Source organism: Peromyscus maniculatus, chromosome 8 (genome assembly GCF_049852395.1).
Source record: "Peromyscus maniculatus bairdii isolate BWxNUB_F1_BW_parent chromosome 8, HU_Pman_BW_mat_3.1, whole genome shotgun sequence".
Classification (NCBI taxonomy): domain Eukaryota; kingdom Metazoa; phylum Chordata; class Mammalia; order Rodentia; family Cricetidae; genus Peromyscus; species Peromyscus maniculatus.
The window spans coordinates 45,598,563-45,616,944 of NC_134859.1; positions in this window are offsets into that span (position 1 = coordinate 45,598,563).

Consider the following 18,382-nt stretch of genomic DNA (forward strand, 5'->3'; position numbering starts at 1 on the left):
AATGGGCGCCCTACCGTTAAGTTCATTAGAACTTTTGATTTATTCTCCACCAAACATACTTCCTTCAGTGTTTCCTATCTCTTTGACCTTAACTTCAGAATATATGTTGAATCCAATAATTAATGGTTCGAACCATAAAATATATCTACTGTATATAGCAATAGCATCCTAATAGGCTCCCTGCTTGATTGCTTGGAGATTATAGATCTATTACTTCTTAATCCTACACTTGTCATTTTATACTCTGTACTTCAGGGTGCCATGAGAGGTCCTCCTTCCTCCTCGGCCTCTGAGGAAGTTCTGCCAAAAGGAAGGACTACCAGGAAAATCAAAATTTCTGTTTCCCCATGTATTCAGTAGTGTGGCATATGCACACGGGGGAAGGGGAGATAAGTTTATTCCTGCCTCTAGGAATTCCTTGGACAAGGTGGCTCCTCTGGATCCTGTGACCGAGGACCACAGTCACAGCATCTCTAAATGGCACGAGTGATGAGCTGCCTTTTGAGCAGTTTCTGATCTTTGATACCACCCCATTTTTCCTTCTGATGGTGTTTACTCCCGAAACCCCTCCTGCATGAAATAACTGGGTTGGTTTCTCTCTCCTGACTGCAAAGTTCTGCTATTTCCTGTTCTTCACCTAACTGTCACTGATTTTTTTTTTTTCAGAACGTATGCTGGCCTTTACTAGTCCCATGCTCAAAACTCTTCAGCAGGTTCCTGTCACATTGAGAATAAAATTCAAAGCCCACACCATCCTCTGTAAGCCCTGTGTGTCCTGCCCTCTGGATGTGCCTCTGCTTGTAGGATTCACCCACTTAGTGAGTTTTAGCCAGAGTGGCTTTCTTGCTGTTCACTGAACACCTGAGCACATTCCCATCCCAGAGCTTTTTTTTGGCACTCTGTGTCCTTTGTCTGGAGTGCCCAGCTAACTTTCTCAATTTTGTAGCTTTCCCAATAGCCTGTGCCTTGAGGCTTGCTTATCTGAGGCGCTTCTTGGTGAAGCAAGACAAGGCCACCCCACCCTTCTTCAAACCTCTGCTTCGCCCTCACCTGCTAAAGCAAGTCAAAACAAACAGCAACACATTCTGTTGGGAGGTTCCATGGTTGGAACTGGTGGACTGCAGCTGAGAAAGAGCAAGAGGAGCAGGCTTCGAATGTTACAAAACGAATCAGTAGCTTCCCCACACACAGCCCAGAATCACCTGTGCATAGCAAGCCATCGGCCAAAGGTCAGTATCTAGCACTGTGTTGCAATGTTGAAATTAGCTCGAAGTTCACCACAGGAGGATGCTTAGCTATCTTTTTTTTTATCTGATCAGAGAGTGACCAATTTTAAACTCTTGAGTTAATAAGCATTATGTGAGCATGAATTATATAAGATAAATTGAGTTACAGATTGTGCGGTGAGCTAAGAAGTATGTGATAGAATTCTACTTAGTGTAAACTAGGACAGGAATCCATGTCATATAAAGCAAGTTGACCAGAGTGGCAACAAGCTGCTTTTTGTTCTGAGAATGAGATGTGAGGGTTTCTTAGGAATATACTGGTGTATTTACACACGCCTTTAATCCCAGCATACGGGAGGCAGGTAGGTCTCTACAAGTTCAAGGCCAGCCTGGGTCTACATAGAGCGTTCCATGGCAGCCTAAGGTTATGTAGTTAGACCTTGTCTCAGAAAACAGAATATTTCATGATTCTGTTGTGCACAATCACTGAAAGTCTGACTCTTCGTGGTCTTTTTAAATTTTTTTTATATTGGAGAAACCAATTATCTCAGGGTTTCTATTGCTGTGATAAAACACCATGACCAAAAGCAACTTGGGGAGGAAAGGGTTTATTTCCGCTTACAGTCCCACATCACAGGTCATCACTGAGGGAAGTCAGGGCAGGAACAAAAAACAAGGCGGGAACCTGAAGGCAGAAACTGGTGGCAGAGGCCATGGAGGAGTGCTGCTTACTGGCTCGTTCCTCAAGGCTTGCACAGCCTACCTTTTATAGCTCCCAGGAGGGGTGGCACCTCCCACAGCTAGCTGGGTCCCCAACATCAATCATTAGTCAAGAAAATGAACCATAGGCTTGCCCACAGGCTAACCTGGTGGAGACATTTTCTCAATTGAAGTTCATTCTTCCCAAATGACTCTGATTGGTGTCAAGTTGACGTAAGATAGCCAGCGCAGCAATTGAGAGCATTTTGTTGAGTAGATTTAAAAAAAACACATCCAAATGCTCCAACAAAACGATATTGTTATGGAACCAAATAAAGAACTACAATTATATGTATTCCCAACTGAAATATTCTCCCTTCTTCAATATGTAATATTCATTGACTTAAGTGACTAAGGACCAATAAAATTCTTACTTCAGGATTAGGGGTATGGAGTAGCTCCCCACAAACTCCTTTCAGCAAAGACAGCAAACTGGTAATTTAAGAAAGTCCTCCTTTTTCTACTAAAACATACTTTCTTTCTTGAGGGTGATCCATTCCCTGACCTCCCCGCTACCACCATCACCTCAGAGCCTCTTCAGGACAGAAATCCATCCTTAGCACATAGATTATGTCAGCCATGTGCTGGTGGCCCAAACCTGACCCAGAAGCTCTCCCTTGAACTTTTGTTAGGATTCTCATGAACGAGGCATGAAGTGCAGCTCATTGGATCCTAGAGCACACTTTGGCCAGTTTCTTGGCAACCAAAGGAGTGAGTCCCTGAGAATAAAGTTGGTACCCAAGAAAGCAGAGCTCGGAGACAGTGTCTTAAGATGTTCTGAACAACAAGCTTGAAGATTAAAGTACATTTTTCTGCTCTCATAGTTTCATGGGCTGATAAATTTCCAAATCATAGGGACCCAAAGTTTAAATTGTCACTTGTTACAAAAATAAGCTCAATGTTATAGGGAGAACCCCAAATTTCAGATCCTCGGATTAACACCACCATAGGGTAGAAAGAATTCAAACATCGTAAAAGTTGATGTGATATTCTTTCCCTATGTGATAGAAATTAGACAGTTTAACAATTGAAATTTGCTGACAGTTTCTAAGCAGCAAATGTATTCCTACAGAGAGATGGGTTCTGAGCAAATCACACCCAACTTCTTAGGACATGGAGGCAGAGGCACAAAGGAGGAAGACAGCCCTGAGCACACAGACACACACTCAGCCCTCAAAGGTTAAGACAATTAAGCTCTATTTCCCTGCCCTTGAAATTTTTCTGTGCCAGAAACTGAGGAAATGGAAGTATAGTATTTTTGCAACAAAGATTGCATTTTATTAGTTATTAAATATATACAAATTTTTACAAAGTTAAACTACAGCTATATCTACCTTTATTCCTCTACTCAGTTGTTCCTACAGAATTCACAGGTGATAACAAATACATGTTTAACTTTTGTAGCCAAATAAATTTTCAATATGTTTATACAATTTATCGTCCCCATCAGTCACTTACCGCAGCCTCTTCAGCATTCGGTCATGTCAGTGTCTTTAAATTACCATCCCAGTTGGTGACAGTGATACCTCATTGTGACTTTCAACTTGCCCTACGCTAAGGAATAAAGAGATTGCCTTTTCAATTTGCAGGTATTTCTGTGGCTGTTAAGAACAAATTTTATAGCTGTGTGGCAGAGGCAGACAGATCTGTGAGTTTGCCTAGACTACAAAGAAAGTTCCAGGACATCCAGGCTACACAGAGAAACCCTGTCTCAAAAAAACAAAAAACAAAAAAAAACAAAAACAAAAAAAACATACAAACAAACAAAAAAAACCAATGGATTTTATGAGTGGTGTTGAAGATGTCAGATTGGAATTGGAGTCTTAGACACCTTAGATGCCTCTCCTAGACCTCATCATATTCTTTAGCAAATATTAGCTTTGGTATAGCTTTTTGTGTCCACAGACCAATAATAGTCAGAAAATAGCACACTTGGGTAAAGAAAGAAAAGATATAAGCCTTCTACCAAAAAAAAAAATCATTCAGAGGGCAGATGGCATAATTCTTGCAATCTCTAGAGAGTGAAACATAATTTTTGAAAACAAGGAACCCCCAAAGGAAGATGATAAGATTGAAGAATAGATAAGACAACAAGGAATGGACAGAGGCTTAAAAACAGGGGAAGAAGTGGGGAACAATGGCTTAAGAGAGAGTCAGAGGAGAAACAGGGAGATAAAGTAAGCAAGAGGCGAGAAAAGAGCATATTTAACAAAATAGCTGAAGACCAAAACCATGTAAGTGTCATATCATGTAGAGACCACAGAGGTTTCCTAATGAGATCTGAGCTTGCTTTACCCAGCAGGATGCATAAGGGGATGATTAGATCACGGGTGTGGTTACCAGGTGTTTGGAAAGGTCTGCACTTGTATGTGAAGTGTGCTTTGATCAAGCAAGGGGCAAGTCTTTTGCCCCGCCCCTTGGCATTGTTATAAAAAGTCCTTTAGAAGAGCCAGAAGGGGTGGGTGGATTTTGATCCAGGTCCTCCCGAAGCTGTCCTGTGTTTCTGTCTGTCCCTTCTCCGCTGTCTTTCTATCTAAAAGCTTCTTATCCCTCTCTCCTCCTCATAGGAACTCTTTTAAAAGGTGGGAGCTGGCCTCCCACACATGGTACCCTGAACAGGGACTTAGGTTCAGGGATCCCCACAACATCTCTCCACTTATATGATGATACAGAGACAGAAGGTAGAAGTGGTCGGCTGGGGACACCTGCAGGATGAGGTCTTTAATGTGTTCAGAGTTGTACTCTAGGTAATGAAAAACTTAGGCGTTAGATGATAGTGGGAGCGGGTAGCAACTTGTCGGGAATGTCCCAAGTGCCACTGAAGTTTGCACTTGCGATGGATACTACAGTCTATTTTATGGTTTATTTGTTTTATTTTACTTTGGGTTTGGGTTTGGGTTTTTGAGACAGGGTTTAGCTATGTAGCTCAGGCTGGCCCTGAGCTGTCAACCCCCCTACATCTGAGTGTTGTAGATTATAAGGCTGAGAGCCACACAGAACCAAGAACTTTATCAATAAAAAATGAAATGGTAAAAAAAACATATATGGTAAAGGGTCATTTATGAGAAATTGGGGCTGGAAAGACGGTTCAGTGGTTCCAGAGGACCTGGGTTCAGTTCCCAGAACCCACGTGATAGTTCACAACTACCTGTAACTACAGGCCCAGGGAATCCAATGCCCTTTTCTGACTTCTGTGGGCACCAGGCACACATATGGTGCACACACACACACACACACACACACACACACACACACACACACACAAGCAAATCACTCACACACATAAAAATTAAATAAGTCTAATTTTTTTCAATTAAAAAAAATCACAAAAATGGTGAAAGATAGATTTTTCTTAAAACCGGGATCAAGGTAAGTTTGGATTCACTATAGTACTTGAAGTTAGAAGTAAAGAGAAATTAAGGCAAAAATAAATAAAAATCATTGAAATTGAATAGGAGTGGGTAAACTCATTTGTTAATATCTTGGCCAATCCCAGCAAGCCAGCTTCTTAGGAAATGGGTGCTTCTCGATGTTTTTCTCACAGCTGATGAAATGCCAACTTTGGGACAGGCGTATTTCAGTCATTACCCTTGTAAAGCTTCTGTGTGACGATGAAACCCTCCCTTCCATACGTCACCTATTCCCAAACCACCAAGAGACGATTTACTCCCACCCTTTGTGCTCTGAGTTCTTCGCTAACTGTGATGTTAAATAGATAAACTTAGACTATTAATGAAGGAACAATTTATGTTTTTGTGACAACAAGCCAAAATTTGGCCAATCTCAAACAGCTAAGCTTCAGTCAATCATAGGCTTCCTGTAGGATCTTTTCCAAATAAACACTTGTGCAGCATCATGCTCAAATAAGATGAGCTTGGCTGAGGCCAGTCAAAGCCTTCTTGACTGCTCTGTGTTCTGCCTATGCAAGCTGACTGCTCGAGTTGTTGGGTGGAGCTTGTGGAAGCCCTTTTTGTGAGTGCTTTCTCCAGTGCTGGCATTAGAACCCAGGGGAGCACTCACGTTGGGCAAGTGCTCTACCAGTGACCTCTACCCTCAGCCCCTAAAGTCTTTCATTTCACAATATACAGTGTGATGGTTTGAATGAGAACAGCCCTTAGAATGCTTGGTCCCCAGTTGGTGGAAATGTTTGGGAAGGATTAGGAAGGTGTGGTTTTTGTCATTGGGGGTAGGCTTTGAGGTTTCAAAGGCCCATGACATTCCCAATAAATTCTCTGTCTCCCTCCTGCTTGTAGATCAATGTAAGCTCTCAGCTACTGCTCTAGCGCCATGCCTGCCTGCCTGCTGACATGCTCCCCACCATGATGGTCATAGACTAACCCTCTGAAACTGTAAGCCTCAATAAACTCTATAAGTTGTCTTGGTCAGGTTATCTCTTCACAGCAATTGAAAAGTAACTGAGATATACACAAAGGCCATAATTATTCTATATAAATTTTGCATTTGCTACAATTCTGAATTCTTATCTGTTATTTCTAGTTGATATTGTTTTTCAGATATACAGTCATATTATCTAAGGATAATCTTTATTTTATAGTCTAACTTTTTTTCTATGTTTACTTACTGTGTCTGTCTGCTTGTATGCATGCATGTACATGTGTGTGCAGAAGCATCATGGCAAATATGTAGAGGCCAGAGGACAACTTGTGGGAGTCAGTTCTCTCCCCCTACCATGTAGGTCCTAGGGATAAAACTCAGGTTGTCAGGCCTAGCAGCAAATCCCTTTACCCACCATCTCCCTAACTCTACAGATTTTATTGTCACCACCAACATCCTCTTCTCTTTTGACTAATGCCAATGATAGGACAATTAATTGTGATAACAAAAGTGATGATACTTTCAATGTTTTTTCTGCTAAGTAGCATGCTGATTTGAGGCTGAAATAATGCACATACATATACACACCTTAATATGTATTTGTATAATTTTTTAAGTGATGTATTCAGAAAATATCTATGGAATTTATGTTATTGTTTCCAGCAAGAGGGTTGAGTGTCTGTCAAATGCCATTTTAGTGTTCATAGAAATGGTTCCATCACTTCTGTCTTTAAAACTATTGTGATTCTTGACCCTGTTGTTTTGTGTTAAACTATTCCAGTTATGATATCCTTTTATGGAACTGCTGAATCCTTTCCATAATATTTAATATTTTTGCAATGATGTTTATTGGCAATATTGATCTGTAAAATTATTTGTTGTGTTTCTTTGTTAGATTTTGTTACTTATTCTCACTTCATAAAGACAATATTTTCCTAGCTGGTGAGATGGCTCAGGGGGTAGGTAAGGAGACACTCGCTACCAAGCCTGATGACCAGAGTTTCATCCCCCAGACTCACATGGTGGAAGGCAAGAAACAATGCCAGCAAGCTGTCCTTGGACCTCCACGTGTTAAAAACTAAAAACTGATGTTCTTTCAGTATGCTGTGAGGAAATATCAATAGTACAGAAATAACCTGTTTTATAAGGTTCTCGTGGCAATATTCTAGAGAACTGTTATGACCTCATCTTTTGGCGACTTATCTTGCAGCCACTGTCTTAGTTTCTTCTGTGAAAGTTGGGCTGCTTAGACTTTCTGTCTCTTATTGTATCATTTTCGGCTGCGGGTGGTGAATATGACCCAAATATATTGTATGAGATTCTCAAAAATGAGTGGAAAAAGGAAAAAAGATTGGGCTGGAAATGCACTTAGTGGTAGAGCACATGCCTAGCATGCATGAGGCCTCAGGTTTGATCCTTGGCACTGTAAAAAGAAAAAAATATTACTTCATCTTATTGAGATTTTTAAATGTATAGAATTATGCAAAGCAATTCACGTGGCTTTATTGTATCTGTTTTCATACTTATATCCATGTTTGTACTTTCTGTTGACTTTGGTGACAATACATTTTGTTTACTTCATAAAAGTCCACGTAAAAAAAACTAAATATGCCGGGTGGCAATGGCTCACGCCTTTAATCCCAGCACTCAGGAGGCAGATCTCTGTGAGTTCAAGGCCAGCCTGGTCTACAGAGTGAGATCCAGAACAGGCACCATATCTACACAGAGAAACCCTGTCTCGAAAAACAAACAAACAGAAAACTAAATGTATGTTATATCATATATTTAGAGAATTCTTTTTATCATGTATTTAAACGTGATAAAAATTTAAATTGTAGATTTTTTTCTGTTCCCATTTTCTGAGAAATTTTAATCTTGCAACTGCTAGAAGAGTTTTCTTGTGTTCACACAGATATGGGGTTCCTGGGGTGCATTTTCTTATCTTGTCCTCTTGGAAATGTCACTGGGTAGCTTAAAAAGTAATTTTCTTTAATAAATATTTTCTCCTTCTCCCTTTTTTCCTATCTTCTCCATACCCCACCCTCCTGCCTTGAAGTCCTGGGCTCAAGTGATCCTCCTGAATAGTTGTGAGGACAGGCACATAGCATTCTTTCTCTCTCCTTAGTGATGGGTACAGGCTGGTCCCATGGTGTTTGGTTAATATCAAGCTGGAATTTTAGCATTCTCTATTTGGAAATGAAACTGCCAGCTATTAATTAGTCATACTGGCTTTTCTCCAGCAAACAGTGTGTTAGACCCTGGGGAAACACCATTCAACCAAGGCAGTAGTCGTTAATGAGCTGCTGGGATTTTGTCTTTTAAAAGAAACCCCCTAAGCTTAGACTCCAATCTCCTTTAGAATAAGTATCATGATAGAGTTCCCTCTTTGTCCACTAACGAGTCTCTTGTTGCTGTACATAGCAAACATTCAGGTTCATTAATCACATTTTAATTACTAAAAGTTCTATGTAAACATAGAAATTTAGAGAAAATACGTAAAACATAAAAAAATTAAAATTTCTCCTCTCATATGTAAAATCATGACATTTTAGTGTATTTTATCCCAGCATATCTTCTGTTATTCACAAATGTAAGGTTCTACACAATGTTTTTGTAATTTTCCCATGTATTTGTTAAAGATGTGAATTGTAATAATTATATCTAATATTTTCTGTGTCACCTGTTTACTGCTTCCCTTTGAGTGGACATTGAATTACTTCTACTTTATTTTATTTTTGTAAGCGCTTCTCTTTTGAAAAATTAATGTAATGAGCACCCAGTATTTATGAATGAGTAACATTTCTGAGCCTTCTTTAGGGTCCGTTGTAGTCAGTGTATAAGCTGTGACTCCATCTACACTCTAGAGATTGTTCCAGTTTTGTTAAATTTGTAGGCATGAGTGTGAGGACCTCAGTCTGACGTAAAAACGTGCTTCTGTTTTGGTTTAAAGGCCCCATTTGTTTACTACTTATGGACCCATTTGCTGCCCTTTCTGCCTCGGTTTGTCACTGCATCACTAAAAGCAGTTTTGTGTCTGCGATCTGTAGGATCTGCACTTTGGAGACGGAATCACTATAAACATAGCCTAAGGACTCAGGCCTGTGTGAGCCTCTGTGTGTTGAATTGTGAGTTCTCTAGTCCGTCAAGCTAGAGTTGAGATGGATGGGTGGTCGCCAGCAGAGGGATCTTTTTATTTATTTATTTTTTTCCAAGATAGGGCCTCATTGTGTAGCTTTGGAGCCTGTCCTGGAACTCACTCTGTAGCCCAGGCTGGCCTCGAACTCACAGAGATCCATCTGCCTCTGCCTCCCAAGTGCTGGTATTAAAGTCATGTGCCACCATGCCCAAATTAGGACAGGGACCTTGATAAAGTTCTTTTATAATAAATGTTCTTTTAAATAAAAGAGTGACATGACTTTGAGATTGTGTGTATGAACTTTTACTCACTAACCTTTGACCACTTTTTTGTTTCATAACCCTTTGGGCTTGCCTAATCAAAATAGATTATTTTCTTATCTTCAATTTTATTTGTTCAGAGACTAAATCTTGTAGAGGATGAAGTTGACCGTAGGTTACTCATTTTATGATGGTACCATTAACCTTTACACCCCTTTCCTTTAAACAGTCTCTCTCTAGACAGATGAGCAAATAGAAGATCCCACTAAAGCCAGCTTGTGCGGCTCCTTACACCTCATCTTCCAACCCATATATATCTGGCTTTCCACAAAACAGGTTTTAAGGTATGCTATAGGGCAAGAGCACAGTTTAGAAACAGAGTGAACATCAGAGCCAGATTCAAACACCAGCCAGGACTATGGGACTAAAGCCTGGAAACATAACTGATTAATATGCTAAGGGGTAACATTAAAACATCATCTTACATATGAGTAAACATCCAGATGAAAACCTTTTGAGATTTGTTTTTAATTATGTGTATCTATGTGTTTCCGCATGTGGGTTTGTGCATGTGTAAATGTGCATGCGAATACACTCTACCCACAGAGTCCAGAAGAGGGTGTCAGACCCCTCAGACCTGGAGTTACAGGTGATTGTGAGCTTCTGGACATGGGTGCTAGGAACCCCAGATGGAAACACTGAAGAGCCAGGTGTGCCAGTACCAGTAATTGGAAGGCTAAAGCAGAAACATTGTGAGTTTGGGGACAGCCTAGGATACATCGTGAAACCCTTTCTCACACAGGAAAAAAATAAAGCTTTTAAAATGCCATTGGTCCCGTTAGTAGATTGGGCACAGCGGAGAAGAGAATGACATTAAGACTCCATTGGTAGCAGAGTCCCCAGCAGGAGTGAAGAACAGAAGAACAAGAATCAGGAGGGGCAGGGCAGAGCGAGCTGGGTGCAGCAGCATGTGCCTGTCACAGACACTCTCAAAACCAACAACAGAATCGGACACTGTCCAAGAATGGGGAGACGGTTACGAAAGCTATAAAACAATGACAGGACCTGAAGAAGAGAGGACTGGGGAGTATCTGAAATTCCAGTGAGAATTTTCAAACTAATTACAGACATACAGCAACAGATGGAGGAAACTCAGAAGGCACAAAGGAAGGGACCTCAAACTCTGCCAGCACATGTCCAGACTGCAGAAGTCCCAAGACACAAAGAAAATATGAAAATCAGAGAAAAACAGCTTCTGCTATGGAAGAACATGGAGACCAGTTACATCAGACTGTTCACATCAGAGAAACCACAAGAGCAAGACTAAAGTGGAGCAAAGCATTTGCGTTATTGAAAGAAAGAAAGAAAGAAAAAAATGGATTTGAAGTGTTGAAGAAAGAAATAGCTCTCTCTTTGTCCTGGCTGGTTTTATGTCACCTGGGCACGAGCTAAGGTCATCTGAGAGGAAAATGCCTGTAGAAGACTGGGCTGCACAAAGGCCTGCAGGTCATTTTCTTAGTGATAGATGGGGAAGAGCCCAGCCCATTACGGGTGGTTCTATCCCTGGGCTGGTGGTCCTGGGTTCTATAAGAAAGCAGGCTGAGCAAGCCATGAGGAGCAAGCCAGTAAGCAGCACCCCTCCATGGCCTCTGCATCAGCTCCTGCCTCTGGATCCCTGCCCTGCTTGAGTTCCTGTCTTGACTTCCTGTGATGATGAACTATGATGTGGAAGTGTAAGCCAAATAAACCCTTTCCTCCCCAACTTGTTTTTTGGTCACAGTTTCTCAGTGCAGCAATAGAAACCCTAACTAAGATACACTTCAAAGAAATTAGAGAGATAGTTTATTTAGGACCTGAATATGAGTGGATACATTGCAACCTCTCCATATCACTGAAGTTCTAGTCAGTCAATCAACCTTTGTAGTCACAGCTTCTTTCCTGGAATTCTCATTCACCGAAAGCAGAGGAGAAAAATTCTATACCCAACCCTCTATTCAAGCTGTAGACATTTGCTAGTAAATCATGTAAGAAAAAAAAGAAGTATCTGTTAGTAGGTCTGCCTTTCGAGAAAGATTAGAAGCTCCTTACAGAGAAGAAAATGGTATGCATTGGAAATGTAGATACATAAAGATGGTAGAACATGATAGAAAGACAGGGAAGAGTAAAGCTTGGTGTGAGGTTCCAGCTCTAATGCCAAGAACAGAGAGAGGTCACAAGAGGCTGGGAGCTTGAAGAGAATACAAGGAGTTGGAGGCAGATAAGACACACTTTACTCTGGCACACAGGCTGCCAGGCATCCAGGTATGTGCCTTCAGCGCATACTGACATGCACTGGCACGCAAAGACACAGGTGCCCACCTACACCCGGGCTAAAGTTCGGCACACACAGGCCTTCACAGGCCAGCTGACAAAGAAAAGGCAAAGATGAAGACCTTGACCTCTTTGTCCTGTTTATATAAATCACACAACAGGAGCATTCTGCCGGCTATATAACAGATGACATCATTGCTTACTTCTGAATTCTCTGGACACCTGACGCTGGCCATCTCTAGCTGACTCATACTGGATATCTGTCAGTGTCCTGATGTCCAAACATAAACTGCCTGTATGGATTCCTGTTCCCTTCCTGTGGGAAGAGGAAGGAATCTGGGCGTAGCCTCTCTCCACCTGAGAGTCAAGGGTTTCCAAACATGTTCTGGGATGGTTGCCACCATAGAGTGATATTCCTTGTACAGAAGGAAGAATGTTGCCATAGCAAGGGATCCATCAGCTAAGGCCTAAACCTGCATAGCCTTTCAGTACGACTTTGTTCCTTGCCCAGATATTTTCTGGAAACCTCACAAACAAGACTAAACCTTTGTTTACAGTAAAAAGATTTTTTTTTAAAAATCCCAGCACTCAGGAGGCAGAGGCAGGCAGATCTCTGAGTTCGAGGCTCAGCCTGGGCTACAGAGTGAGTTCCAAGAAAGGCTCCAAAGCTACACAGAGAAGCCCCTTCTAAAAAAAAAAAAATTACCTTGCTGTGCAGTCTTTGAGACCTCAGGATTTACCTTATCAACTATAATCCTGGGATCCATCAGGAACCACCCCATAATATCATTTACCAAAAAGAAAAGGTTCCTTAGCAACCCATTGAGAAGCAACACCAGAAACTGTCAAAAACAGTACAATACTGCAGCTGTGAAGACAATTTCAGACTAACCTGAATTCAATCCCTGGAACCCACATGGTAGAAGGAGAGAACTGCTTCCTGTAAGCTGACCTCTGAGCTACACACACACACACACACACACACACACACACACACACACACACACACACACACACCCTGGGTGAATATCTAAAAACTAAGATGATTGCAACTCTCTTTTCCGAGACAGGGTTTCTCTGTGTAGCTTTGCGCCTTTCCTGGATCTCGCTCTGTAGACCAGGCTGGCCTCGAACTCACAGAGATCCGTCTGACTCTGCCTCCCAACTGCTGGGATTAAAGGCGTGCGCCACCACCACCCGGTGCAACTCTTTTTTTTAATGAGCCCGCGTCCATGCTTTCACGTGTATCTTGTTTTCTTGCCGAGCACCTCATTTAATCCCCATATTTAAAGTCTATATTAACAATGTCTCTTAATAAAATCCAACTCAGCTCACACTGGCTAGTCCTGAAAGGTTTTTCTATGGGGAAGTAAAGATCCCGGCTTGACCTGAGTCAGAAGTCCGAGGATGGAGGGATCTCCTCAGGCTACCCACTGCTGCGTGGACTTTGGCTTCGCCTTGGTCAGCGAGAGCGTTAGAGGCGTAGATGAAAGTGAAACAGAGTTACCGTTCTTATTCTTCACTGTTCTGACAGTATTTGTTGAATTAGCAACAACAGTATTTGATTAGCAAAGCTTATGTCTGAAGGGGAGAGGGACTGGGAATAATCTCTCAGTTACAGTAGTACCCCTGGAGCAGGATGGTGTTGTTCAGAAGAGGAATGATGTAAGCTGTATATGCATATATCAAACCACTAAAAACATTAAAATCTAATTGAGACTTGTGGTCAAATAGAATCATAAGATGGTCACTATGATGCTAATCTTTATTGTTGACTGAATTTGGAATCTCCAGGAGGCACGCCTCTGGACATGTCTTGAGGGTACTTCTAGGGAGTGAACTGAGAAGTATCAGAATCTTCCCAGAGGCCTGCCCTGAGAAAATCCCTCCCAGGGTCCTGGGGAAGATGCTATGTCTGGCGGTGGGTTATCTGAAGGAAAAGAATCTATGTACACCATGATCTTTTGTTCGTTTACATTATTTCTCTAAGACAAAATTCTGTCTATACAGCTTCAGCTCCATCCTCACATTCAGCTCCTCTCTGTACCTACTTTTCCTGTCCCCTCATAGCCCTAGTAATAACTAAGCCCTTATGCTTTTGATCTTATCTTCATCCCCTGTTCCTTCATTCTCCATCTTTCCTCCCTCTTCTCCTCTCCTGACCTGATTCAAATTCACCTACAGTCTGCAGAAACTTTTCCTTACTCCTCAGCCTGAGCCACACTCTCCAAAAACTCTGCCTTCTCCCCTCTCCTCCAGCCACACAACTCTGCTCTGACCAGGAGTTCTGCTCCAGTCTTTACTGCACCTGGTTATGCAAAAAGCCCCATTGTCCTGAGTCAGTTGCTCTGCAGTGCTACTAGGCCAAACTAGCACTTCCTCCTCCAAGTTACTTCCTGTCAAGTATTTGGTCACAGCAATGAAAACAGTCGTTGTCTTCGTGAGGGTGTCTGTGGCTGTGAGGAAACAGCCTGACCAAAGCAACATGGAGAGGAAAGAGTTAATTCCCATCTACAGCTTCTAGTCCATCATTGGGGAAATCAAGGGAGAAACTGATGCAGAGGCCATGGGTGAGTGCTGCTTACTTGGTGTCCTCATGGCTTACTCAGCCTGTCATCTTCAAGCACCCAGGACCATCACCCCAGTGAGCTGGGCCCTCCCCCATCAATCATCCATCAAGAAAATACTGGCCAATCGGGTGGGAGCATTTTCTCGGTTGAGGTTCCCTCTCCCAAAATGACTGTAGCCTGCGTCGAGTTGACATAAAACCAGCCAGCACAGTAGTCAATACGATTATAAAAACCATGAAGGTCGGAAAAGGAACAGAAGAGAAAGAAAAAAGAAAACAAATAAAAAAACATAAATGTTAGCCCAGCCATAACATTTCTGAAACAGAAACATGGGAATAAAAAGAAGTTCTTGTCAATGGTAAGAGGACAGAGACACAGCTCCACAGTGCCGCCCTCACCACCCCAAGGAGGTCTCCTAGACTTTCCGGGACTGTGTGACTCCAGTCAAATCATGGTTTGTGACTTTGACACCGGAAGGAACTTCAGGACTAGCCAGTTTCAGTGAAGAAGAGTTGGTGGCTTTATTAAAGATACAGGCTTTCAATATAGGCTCAGTGCGAGGACCAAATGAGGCTCTCAGAAGAAAGGAGGATGCACCTAGGTGTGAGTACAAGCTCCCCAAGGGAGAGTAAGCAGTCACTGACTTAGCGTGAGTCAGATTCACCATTTTAATAGCTCTCAAGTCGCAGCCCTAAAGGCTGCTAAGGAAACCCCCTCCCTACCCCCCATTTGCTAAGTGATTTATGTTTCTATGGAAACGCCTTGGCTGGAATGAGAATTTGATAATGTAAAACCAGAAGCCACTAGGGATGAACAAGGGGTTTGGTACATTGGGGCTTCTGGTGAGATACTAGAACATTCCTGGGTTATGGCTGAGAAGGGAGAAAAGCCTTAAGTAATTGGTAACTGCGCTGGAATTCTTGCTTCTCTGTTGCCGAAAGCTTTACCTGGAATCTAGAGGGGCTTCTTTGTTCATGTGTCCCCAAGTTCACTGCCTCTCTATCTTGCCTCACTTTGCTCCCTGAACATTCTACATAAGGAAAACCTATGGCTAACATCGTACAGTCCAGGACTCAAACCCAGGGAACTGTGCTGCCAACAGCCGATCCCACACAGACGCTCACAGATGCTCTCACAGGCCAATCTGATCTAGACAGTACACCACTAAGACTCTCTTCTCAGGGGATTCTAGGCTGAGTAAAGCAGACAAATAGAACCAACCACCACATGATGCAAATCTGAAAATGAATTTAATAAAATAATCCTGGGCCAGAGTTGCAGCTCACTAGCAGAGTGTGCCTCGCATACACATGGCTGGCGATCCTATCCTTGTTGCAGTTTCTTTGCCTCATTAATAAAAAGCATTTAAAAATAATGCAGAAGGAATCTCAAAGACCCTTTTATAAAGTTTAAAAAGACAATAACAGGGCAGACAGGCTGAAAATCCCGGCAGCTGCTGGGAAGAGGGAGACGAAAGTCTTGCCTTTTAAGTTAGAGGTCAGAGGACCGAGAAGTCCAGGTGTGGAGGAAAGGATGCACAGGCTTTTGGCTGGTATCTGAAAAAGAGATCAAGAGAAAGGAAAGAAAAACCACATTTAGTGCTGGGCCTCAGATTTGAGTTCCGAGGACACCAAACTCTAGGCTCTTGTGATTTGGGACAAAGGGTTGTGCCAGGGATACACGGTAAGACGTAGAAATAGAGTGTTTGAGAGAGGAAAGGTGGCCAATCTTTTCCTCCTCTCCAAGTCCAAGCCCCCAGCCTTACCCCCCAATTCCATAGCAGACCACCTGCTGCACTCTCCGCCCTCTGCCTCCATCTCAGCTAATCAGATCTCCTCCTTCAGCCTTCCTCCCCTCTCATCCCCTTGTCTCAGCCCCCAACTCCAGCAGGCATTTGCCAAGCCTTCTGGAGAAGTACATAGGCCAGCTAAGCAAACAGGCAAGCTTCAGATCTTCACTCCCCTGCTTTCCTCCAAATCCAATCCTCTAGTCTCATCCCCAGCTCTGTAGTACACTACCTGCTGTGACCTCTCCTCATTCTCTGACCCAATTCCCAGGGGACTAAGCAGATCCTGATGGAACACCCTGCTTTCCTCCCTCCTGTGGATCCCCTCAAACCCACCCTACCCCTGATTCTAGCCCAGCCGTCCTCATCCCTAAGTATCAGCTCCCAATACCTAGAAACACATTGTACCCAGAACCCCTAGTGGCCACACCTAGCAGGATTCCAGAAGCGTTCCCTACTAGCCACCACACAGCCATCACACCCTCCTAAGAATGAGAGAGGGCAACAGAAACCAAGAAACAAAACACCCACCTAACAAAGACAAGACCAGATATCAGCACCTAGAATTACAGTCATCCCAAACCCAGAAGCCTAGATGCCAGCTGAAAACACAGTAACTTAATCCCAGCACTCTGGAGGTAGAGGCAGGTGGATCTCTGAGTTCCAGGACAGCTAGGGCTACAAAGAGAAATTCTATCTCTGGAGGAAAATGAAACAAAACAAACAAACAAAAATCCCACAGTAACAGGCAGGACAATGTGTCCCCACCAGAGCCCAGCAACCCTTCTAAGTAGACCCTGAGAAATGCTACATAGCAACGTAGCTGAAGAACAAGACACGGACCTCAGCATTGCCTTTGTGAGTATGATAAAGGTCCTTAAGGAAGAAATGACTAAATCCATTAAAGAAATCTTGGAAAACACAAACAGTGGAAGGAAATGAATATAACAGTTCAAGACCTGAAAGTAGAAATAGAATCAATAAAGAAAACCTGAACTGTGGGAAGTGTGGAAATGAAAAACTTAGGAATTTGAACAGGAAACTGAGAGGCAAGTCTCGCCAATAGAATACAGGAGATGGAAGAGAGAATTTCAGGCATAGACTTGATAGAAGGAATGGATACCTCGGCCAAAGAAAATAGTAAATCTGAAAAAAAAAATTGGCACAAAACACCCAGGATATCTGGGAAATTATGAAAAGACCAAATCTACAAATAATGGGAACAGAGGAAGGAGAAGCCCAGGTCAAAGGCACAGAAAACATTTTCAACAAAATCATGGAGGATTTTTTTTTTAACCTAAAGAAGGAGGTGCCTATCAAGATACAAGAAGCACACAGAACACCAAATAGATTGGACCAGAAAAGAAATTCCCCTGGCACATAATAATTAAAACACTAAATTTACAGAACAAAGAATGGATTAGAAGCTGCAAGGAGAAAAGGCCAAGTATCATATAAAGGCAAACCTATTAGAATAACAGCTGATTTCTCAATGAAGAGTCTAAAAGCCAGAAGGGCCCAGACAGATGTTCTACAAACTCTCAGAGACCACAGATACCAGCCAGACTACTATCCCCAGCAAAACTTTCAGTCACAGTAAGTGGAAAAGAGAGGCATTGCAAAATAAAACCAAATTTAGGCAGTATCAATCTACAGAGACACTTGTTCAACCATGTTCATTGCTGCTCTGTTCATAATAGCCAGAAATTGGAACAACCTAGATCTTCATCAATGGATGATAATAAGGAAAATGTCATGCATATACACAGTGGAATATTATACAGCCATTTAAAAAATGAAATCAGGAAATTCGCAGGTAAACAGATGGAACTAGGAAAAATCATCCTGAGTGAAGTAACCCAGATCCGGAAAGACAATATGGTATGTATTCACTTATATGTGGATGTTAAATGTTAGGTCAAAGATACCCAAGCTACAGTCCGAAGAATCACTGAGGTTAGGTATAGGGTAAGGGGATGGTGCAGGGGGAACAGATCTCC